Genomic DNA, 10,239 nt, shown 5'->3' on the forward strand with positions numbered 1-10,239 from the left:
GCATGGATTCTGTTGTGGTTTCTGTGGTCAGATAGATCCTGCTGGTGTGAGCCCAACACCAAGCTAGCCATCAGGCATGCCTCACGTCGCAGCTTTGGGCCTTCACTGAGCTTTAATGTCAAACTTCCCGTGAGGAACCTTGACACGTGCAGCTGCCAGACAGGGGGTAGAGGTGTGTGGGGGTAACGCTGCGGCTTGGCAGCAACAGCACGGAGCCCAGAGAGTGCTTTTTCCCCAGCTGGCTGGATGTACTTGGGCTGAGTCCTGTGCTGCTGTGGTCAGTTGGTGACAGTAGTTTAGGACTTGGCAGCCTTCCAGTGCCTAAAGGGGCTGACAAGAAAGCTGGAGGGGGACTTTTGACAAGGGGGTAGGGGTAGGACAAGGGGAAATGGCTTTAAACTGACAGAGGGGAGATTTAGGTCAGATATTAGGAAGTTTTTCACTATGAGGGTGGTGAGACACTGGCACAGGGTGCCCAGAGAAGCTGTGGCTGCCCCATCCCTGGCAATGTTCAAGGCCAGGTTGGATGGGGCTTGGAGCAACCTGGTCTAGTGGAAGGTGTCCCTGCCCGTGGCTGGGGGGTTGGAACTAGATAATCTTTAAGGTCCCTTCCAACCCAACCATTCTGTGATAATGATTCTATTGTCTGAAACCTAATTTAGAGAATCTTGGAAAAATGCTTGGTAAGTAACAGAAAACAAATGTGAAAATGTTATTAAAGCAGCTAGTGGTGTGGATACATACATCACTGCACAGGTGTCGGAAACAGGGACCCTGGGAAGAGCACAGGTATGCTGTCTGGCTATGTAGGGATGGGGTCAGGGAGGCTGGATCTGAAGTTGGAAAGGGATGCAAAGAATAATAGGGGCTTCTGCATGTGTGTCAACCAGAAAAAGTGAGGTTTTTTAGTTTAAAAGAGGGTTGATTTAGGCTAGATATAAGGGAGGAATTTTTTACCGTGAGGGTGGTGAAACACTTGGCACACATTGCTAAGAGAGGTGATCCATGCCTCATCCCTGGAAATATTCAAGGTCAGACTGGACAGGGCTCTGAGCAACCTGATCTCATTGAAGATGGGCAGGGGGCTTAGACTAGATGACCTTCTAAAGTCTCTTTCAACCCAAACTATTCTGTGATCTGAGGGAAAGTGTGTTGTTTTTATCCTAAGAGCTGCTGCCGTGGCTTCATTGCAAGGGTACTAAACTCACAGCTAAGTACGGGGAAGGAACAGGAAATCCTGGGACACTAAATAAGATAAATTCATAGTTCAAGCCTGATACAAAGGTGCAAAGATAACCGTGGGGCTATCTTGGTCAGAGGATTTCCATCTTCCCGTTGCCTTGGGCAATGCTGTTAGCCTGAACAGATTTCTGCAAGAGTTTCTACATTCTAGCAGTGCGCCTGTTCTCACAAAGCCATGCAGGCTGTTGCAGTGTGCCTGCTGTAGCCTGGGAGGATGACAGGAAGCAAGCCGTTCCTTTCGCAACCAAAGGCAGGCCTGTGTGACACAAAGGGATGCAGATCTGAGGTCGCCAGAAGAGCTCTGGCTGGTGCTGATCCAGGTTTAGTGCTGGCCTGGGGAAGAGTCAGCTTTGCTGCAGCTGGAGGGCCTCTCTGAATAAGAAATGGTTAAAGCTCTGGTTCCTATCTGGAAACTCCTCAGTGTAAAGGTGAGATTCTACACCAAATAAATACTAATAAAAAGATTCAGCTCCTCTGGCGATTGGTTTTGGTTCTTTCCCCAGTTTCCACTGATGTACACAGGGAGGTGAATCCTATAGGACGTGCTTGGCTTCAGCATGGTTCTGGAAAATCAGTAAGCACTAATTGCCTTTCTAAGCAATTACTGAATTTTTAAGTTAACGTGACTCTCACTGGGGAAGAGTAAGTCTTTTGTTATTAAGTATTATCTTAAATCACGCTGCAGTCAGAAAGATTTGTCCTTTTTTCAAGGAAATGAGAGAACCAGACAGTTTTGTTGCTGGTTCTCCTGATCCCTAGCAGAGAATGCAGAGCTGTGCTGCAAAAGCTGGTGTCAGCAGCTGATGCGGATGGCCATCAATGCTGTTGGGGGGCCGCAGAGGTGGAGGAGCTGGTGGCACTCGGTAAAGCTGTTGTGTGGACACAGCACACTGACACCAGGGAGAAAACCAGATGACTTGCACCAAGGGTTAGTGTTAAAGGTGGTAGGTCACTGTGGTTTCCAACACCTGAACCTGGTAACCAGTCATGCCTCCTCTTACTGTAAAAGATGCTTCTCATTTTTGCTCCACACTCTTTTCAGATACCACTTAAGAACTGATCATAGTGTAAAATTTCAGTGAAAAGCAGAATCAGCAAAGACGTAAGATGGGAGGGGAGGTTCTTTGCTGGCGTCTGCACAGAGCTGTGTTTAACTTGGCCTCCTACCACCTACAGCTGTCCTTGTGGCACTCCCTGATGGGAAATGCATATGTTCCTGTCCCCACTGATGCCTTGGTGACAGGAGGATGCCCCCATGCTGGATACCAGCCTAAGCCGTTTGAAAATGGCAGCAGTGTCAGAATTATTTGGATACTTGGAGCTGCAAGAGACATTCAGGTCTAGTAGTGAGTTGTGGATATCTGACCCTCTTTCCTCAGTGAAGCTCCTTTCTGATGGTAAAATGGCTTTGGAGGCATCTTCTTTTTTGGCCTTGTGTGCATGCTATTGCCTGGCAGGGAGCTGTGCTGCTCTAAAGCAACTGAGGATCTGGTCCCGAAAGCTAAGTGCCAGAGCACCTGTGTTATCTACGTGATGGAAAACCATAACAATAAAAAAATCCCAAATAGCACCAAATAGCTAGGGATAGCAATTGAAAAGCAGCTTTCTATTTGTAAGCAAAGCTAAAATATGTTTTTGAATTACCTTGTTCACATTAAAATACCTGCATTGTCACCTTGTAATTTTGCAAATGCTTTAAATGTTCTTGCTTTTCTTTATTCTATTGCTCCCATCTTTTAAGTCTATTAGGAAGGTGGTGTAGGACAAACTGTAATGCCTTTTTACTTTATTGCTGCCTTAACTTGGTATTTATTGCCTAATATACAATGAAGACTAGGTGCCAAAACCTTGAATTTTCTGAGCTCATTGTTAAAATTGCATTTTGTTTCTTTCTAAAGCTGACGGTTACAGTCTCTGAAGGTGCACAGATGTGAAGCTCTAACTTATTTGGAAGCAAAATGATTTATAAAGAGCTGTTGATTCCCCTAAAGAACAGTTAAAATCAAAATACTCTTCAAGGACTTTGCATTAATCGTGAACAACTAATACATGTTTTCCTGAATAGGGAAATAACATTGCCTACTTGGAGCCAAGTAACAGATAGTAATGCCTTAGCATTCAAAGATATGAACCTATAATTGCTGAAATAGAGTTTATAGGGGATTTTGACTGTTGAAAAAAACCACTAAATTGCATTGGATTATGCACCAGATAAAATCTATGGTTGTCGGAGGCTCCAGGAGGAATCTGCAAGGCTATGGGTAAAACATTGGGTTTTAAACTCATCCTTAGGCTAGAGAAATGAAGCTGTTTGACATGCTCAGATAGCAAAAAAGTATAAAGCTGTGCCTGCCCAGGTGCTGTGAAAGCCTGTGCCTTGTGATGATCCCCGCTTCTGCATGCAGAGGTGATCTTTGACTCACTGAGACCTAGTTTCTTGCAGTGGGGTGGCTTGTGGGACCAGGCTGGGGGTGATCCTCAGGCTGTTTTCCTACTTGCAGCATCTCAAGGTGAGTATCAGGCCCAGCAAGGTGGATCCCTATCACCTGGATCAGGATCCAGCTCCTTGCCCTTCTGCAAGTTGCTCCTCTGCCATGGGGTTCAGTTCTTGAGCTGTGAAACTGGGATAACACTTTCTGCACCATGAGATGTGTTGAAGTAGGGACAGCAGCTTGTGGATATTCCCAATATTGACATCACTGAATTCCTGCAAGGAACAAGCTCCACCTGGGGCTGTTTGGTGGCTGCTCCAACATGTACCAGATGAAGGCAATGCTTGGAGCAGAGAACACTGAGCTTAAAGCTGTTTGTCACTCCATCCCCAAGTTAAGGGAAAGGTACCTGGGGTGTTTGGCTGTGGCTGCTTTGAGCAGGAGCAGGGTGGGAGCTGCTGCTCCAAACGCCATTTTGGGTGCCTCAGGTTCTTGTGTCTGCCAGATGTCAATCAAGTGGCACAAGGCTCAGTCAGGAGAGATGCAAGGGGTGTCTCGTCCAGGGGTGGGAGGAGGTCCAGCTACTGCCCATGTGAAGGTGCTGTGTTCCTCTGTGGTCAGCCAGTGGGTCACCCCATGCCGGCTCTGCAGATCCCAGGCAGACTTTCTTCAAGAGTGACCGTGGGCAGAGTCTTACCCAATCCTGCAGCCCCCTGCCCTGTGGTCTGTGCCAGGGGGAGGTGTGTGGCAGAGTATGGATTTCCAATCCCGAAGGGACAGGGGTTTCTGCCATCCCTGGAGAGATACAGCTTCAGCTGTATAGTTGAGTGGTGTGTGCAAGAAACCCCAGTGCAGCAGTCCATGTCTGAGTGTAGAAGCTAGATGGCACAGTCTGCCTGCAGTTTGTGTCATTTTGAGGGTGCTGGAACGGCTGTGTCCAGAAATACAAGACTTCTCTTGGTAAGCTGTAGCATGCAGGGGATTTGTCCTGTGGGTGTTTTGTCCTTGCTTTCTTTTGAGAAATCTCTGTGTTTGGATCCTTGCTATGGCAGGATTGAGGCACAGTCCATGGCTCTGCCCCTCTCCTTGCTCCTGCTTGGGCCCCATGTGACTGTGGTGGTGCCCCAGGTGTGACATAGAATCACAGAATGGTGTGGGTTGGAAGGGACCTTAAAGACCATCTAGTTCTCAAGATGCCTCTAAGCCCCATCCAACCTGGCCTTGAACACTGCCAGGGATGAGGCAGCCACAGCTTCGCTGGGCACCCTGTGCCAGCGCCTCAGCACCCTCACAATAAAAGTACCCTTACATCAACTGAAATTCCAGATCTTGCCTTTCCTTCTAGTTTTGTGGTCATACTCCCCCCTGCAGGCGTGGGCTCAACTTCACTGCCAGCCTTGTGCTTTGCTCCTGCACACGCTGTAATTTATTTTGGAGAGAAAGCTTAAAACCATACCCAGAACAGGAAAGCGCTGTTTATCCCTAGTCGGGTCATCCCTGACTTTCTCCAACTTAATGCCGAGCTCATCTGCTTCTTTACAAGACTGCGTAGAGCTATCCCCATCTGGGCTGGCGCCACAAATAGCCTGCAACTTGAGGACATTTATGAGTAAATATATTGAAAAGTCTAACTTGCACCTATGTGTCACTTCATGTGGCTAAAAGCCATGCTTAGTGCTAGGATGAAGCTCTCTGCTTGGGCGAGAGCATTGCTGCTGTGCCCACATCTGTCCATAGCTCTGGCAGCATTGAAACCGCAGCAGATTTTGGTAAAATACATGGATTTCCCACATCCATTTCTGCAGGTGGCCAACACCAGACAGGCTGGCTCCACAGCAGTGCTCACGTGTCGCGGGATCCTGATTTACAATTTTGTCTGCTCCTTCGGCACAGTGTCCTGCTAAACCTGCCCCATCCCAGCATCTGGACAAATCTCTTGGGGACAGCATGCAGCACCCACTGCGCTGCCCATGCAGCCATGCTTCTGCTCCAAGTGTTTCGTAACGTGGCAAGATGAGCATCTAGGAAACCCCAGGCAGATGGGATTTGGCTGGCTGTGTGGTGAGTGGAAGTGCTTCTAAATAAAACATTTTCAAAGACTGGCATTAGGCATCAGTGGCTCTCTAATTCGTGCCGCTTGTTGGGAGTGTGTGTTCATTGCAGACAATGTTTATTTATGGCATGTAAAATCTATTTCAATCAAATAATTTCCATAACTGAATATTTATGCCAACATCAACTGAATGCTCTTGACTAAACTGAAAACTATTTATTCAGTTATAAATGTTTACTTGTTTAGTGTTAAAACTGCTTTAAACAAACTTAAAAATCAAATTGATGTCTTCCCCGTTAAGCAGGATTTCTGCTGTATTCTAGACATCAGCTCGCTGAGCAGTGTATAACATTTTATTATCATCTCAGCTCAAATAGTCTCTGTATATTTACACCTTCTAATGGCACAGGTTTCCCAGAGAAGCTGTGGATGCCCCATCCCTGGCAGTGTTCAAGGCCAGGTTGGACACAGGGGCTTTGAGCAACCTGGTCTAGTGGAAGGTGTCCCTGCCCATGGCAGGGGGTTGGAACTGAATGATCTTTAAGGTCCCTTCCAACCCCAGACATTCTACCATTCCATGATGATTCTGTGCTCAGAGTGCTGACTAGACTTGCAACAGAGCTGCTGCCATTCTCCAATATCTTGGTCTCACAATGTCAGATCAGTTATAACAGCACTTCATTGTACCAAATGCTCAGCATTAAGTATTAAATAATGTCCTGAGAAAACTCCAGGTCACTGCCTCGTTGCTGGTAGTACAGTCCAGGAGGCTCTCCTAATTAGGATGAGTCCTGAAGCATGAAAGTTTGGAAAATGTGTTTATGCCTGAGGGAACATGTTGTGTTTGTAACTTGTGAAGCAGACAGTTTTATATACCTTGAAGGGAAACCTGCATGTATTCTATATGTGCTTCCCACAGGACAGCTGGCACCGGGGTCAGTAGGTGAGCTCCAGCCACTGTGTCTCATTGTGCATTAATCACTTGGTGGCTGAAAATCACCCAGAGACAGAGCATCATCCAGAGCATGCACACGGCATCATTCTGTGTGTGTATCTGTGTGCCCCCACCTGTGATTTTCCAGCGAGCTCTTGTCAGAACGTGAAGCTGGACTTGTTGTGGTTTGCAGGATGCACCATGTCTCTCCTTTCCTTTTTGAGCAGCGGGGGAGGTAAGTGGTGGCAAGGATAGGAACTGGGTCTGCTGCGTTTGCAGAGGACTTGAATCCAGCTCAGGCCTGTGATTCTGGGAGGGGGGAATTAAAAAAAAGGGTCAGGCTGCCTGTCCTCTCCCTTCATGCAGCTTCAGTTGTTCAGCTTTATCCCACAGCCCTGTTGCTGCCTTTGCAGCCTGTGGATTTCTATTGTTTCCTTCTGGCACTGGATCAGAAGAGGCTTGTTGGGTGGTGATGGTGGCTTACAGTTAGTATTTTATCAGAGCAAAGGCACACGGGAGCGAGGGGCCCTTTTTACTGCACAGAGCTTGTGCTTGTGTTGGTGAATAAAAACAACTCCACAAACACTGGTGAGATGCTTCCCCCAACCTCTGGCAGGAGGGGCTCTTAGGTGGGCTCTGCAAGGGGAAGTCCTGGCCAAAGCTGAGGATTTCTTGGATGTTATCTGACAAAGAGTGTAGCTGAAGTCCTGCCTCTGGTTAAAGCTTCCCACTTTGCAGTGGGAGCTTTGTTTATTTATCACTGTCTCCTTGCTGTGCTCTGCCTTGCTTTTCTCTATCCTCCTTCTGTGCCTGCAGTAACTGCGGAATTGGGATTTCATACAGAAAACGTGAGAATTTTAACTAGGATTTCACATATGCTGTAGAAATTCCCTCCTAACCAAACACCTGGGATCCTAACATGTCTGCACTGCCTTCTGATGGCTTAATTACTTTTTGCTTCTCTGTTAACTCCCTTGCAATGATAGGAAAAACGTTACCTTGTTCAGAACAGCAGGTGAAACCCAGCAGCCCTTCCCTGGGGCTTTGCTCAGGACCACTTTTAGCTGGTTTTCTTGAAGATCTAGGAACACACTTTTACACTTCTTTTGTGTGTATGCAGGTGTTGTTTATCACTACTTTGATTGCGTATACTGTGGGTAAGCACTATACAAACCCCGACAAATAAATGGCCTGTGGCTTAGAAGAGCAGAAAATCCTCCGGAGTTATGCCCCGATTTTATGGCATCTTGTCTGCAACACCAGTGCGCTCACACAAGCCATAAAACTCGGTTATGTTTCCCTTGCTCTTTCCCAGTGTTTAATGCAAGGTGTCACAGCAGCCGCTGACACAAAATCAATGCCCAGCTCAGTTATCCCAGGTGTTCATCCCAGCACGTGGTGGGACCACGGCTGGGAGCTTGGGGCTGTGCTGGGCTCATGGGATTTGTGCTCCAATGGCTGGCCCTTTCGAATACTTTGTGGGATGGAGTGGGTCCCACAAGTCTGGATATTCTCAGGCAAATATTTTCAGATCTGACTGTGCATCACTCATAAAGTTCGTGATGAATTTTGTAGGCATATGGGGCATTTCCATATTTTTTGGGAGTGTTTGGGTGGAACTTGAATGATCATGAGGAGATGCTGACATTCCCCTTATGCAAGGTGGCACATGAAGTTATGGCTAATTAATGTTTCCTTTGATACAGGCAGATTTAGTAGCAAGAAGGGAGATGCTATTTTAGGATCATGCACATCAGAAATGTGTCCCTCCCTTTTTAGCTGTTTGAAGTCTATCTGGGACGATTAGCACAAACACGTGGTTTAAGATTTGGCTTTCACTTGCAATGATGAATTATTCCTCTGCAGCAAGGCCGCACTTGCTGAGACACCAGCTGACACAGAGTGGTGTGGGAAATGTCAAATGGTTCCTCTCCTGTAACCTAAAAACGTGAAGCTGTATTCAAAAGTACTGGCAAAAGCAGTGAAGTGCATTCATGTATTGTTATCTGAGAGCTGAACGGGGAGTTTTGCAACGTATATGTTAGTGTGCCTCAGGCAGGACTTCCTGGGGGAGAAGCTATTGCTGGAGGGGATGGAGAGTGGGGTGAGGTGCTGCACTCATCAGTGACTGAACTGATCCTGAATGAACCTTGTCTCACCCGGTGCTAGCAGGGTCTGGTCCTTGCATGATGACTGTGCTTCCTTCTGCTGGTAAAGCCAATTACAGGAGCTAGCGAAGAGAGGGGAGCTGGTTACTGCTTGCTTTTATTCCCCAAATGTCAGAGCTCCTGAAGCATATTCTGGCATTTAAAACAAATGACTGCAGAGTCTTATCAGCACAGGGTTTTATGTGGCTCACAAAGTCCCATCTGCATTGCTGGGCAGCTGGTCCTGTGTGTCCCTTCTGCTGTGGCAGAAAACAGGGTTTGTTTTAAGCAGACTTGAAATGTATGATCCTTGTGGGTATGGTGCAAAAATAGACCATTACTCATATGAACCTTAAGGCACATTCTGCTGGGTCGCTTGTCCCTGGTGAGAGACTCAGACTTTGTTCTCAGATGGTGGTTAAACCCTTTGTATTTCTCCAGGGACAGACTGAAACGTGTCTGCCAGGTGGGTTTGCAATGTTTTTTCTTTCAGCTACTCAGACAGGCTCTGAAGGCACCTCAGCAGACTTTTCCTCTGGGTGTGCCTTTCATCATTCCGGTGCTGGTGAGACTTTCCCTCCCTTGAGGGAAGCAATGGGAGATGCAATATTTTTGATGGTGCTTGGGGTCTTTTTCCACCTGCAGACATCTGCTCCAGCATTGCGGTCCAGGTGCTCCAGGGAAACTTCCTGTCTCAGTTTGCCTTTGGGTCCCTCTAGGGATGTTTTGGAGCCAGGCCCAGTCTTCAGCCGAGATTCTCCATCCATCCATTCGTGCTCCAGAACTTGGCCATGGTCCCTGTTGCACCCACAGCAGTCCTGAAGTGTCTTTACAATTTGCTATTTATATCTTTGATAGTTATATCTTTGCAACCAAGGGGAAAAGATACTTTAACTGAACAGTCTTGTTTGAAGAGAGGCTGCCCCAAAAGTACCAGGGGGTTGGTGAAAGGGATGGAGCAATGCTTCCCCCTCTGGAGGGCTGGCTAAGGCTGTGATGTTCATCCTCCTGCAACACACAAACACTTCTTCTGTCTTGAGAACTGATCAAAGTGTTGGCTGAAAACTCAGTTTCTGGGGTAAGGAATGGAGAACTGGTAAATAACCCTTGAATCTTTTATTACAGAGCAGCATCATTTTATCTTATCCCTGCCAGTGAAAATTTACACCAAAAAGATGATGTGTCTCTCCCGCTTGCAGTGTGCTGCCTTAAGGGTGTCTCCTCTCCTTCTTGGGGACTGTAGGTCCAAAACCTTCACAGAACACTTGTGTAGCATGGCTGCACTCAGGCTTCCTCGTTTACTTTCCCCCTTTACCAGTAGTAGTTGCCTGGATTGCACTGTAAGGACCAGACCCTCTAACCTGTGTCTTGGGCTAGCATGATGGAAAAGGGAGTTAAAGACGGAAAACATAAAAGGAAACATCATCTCTT

This window comes from Nestor notabilis, unplaced genomic scaffold (assembly GCF_000696875.1).
Source record: "Nestor notabilis isolate BGI_N333 unplaced genomic scaffold, ASM69687v1 scaffold6557, whole genome shotgun sequence".
Classification (NCBI taxonomy): domain Eukaryota; kingdom Metazoa; phylum Chordata; class Aves; order Psittaciformes; family Psittacidae; genus Nestor; species Nestor notabilis.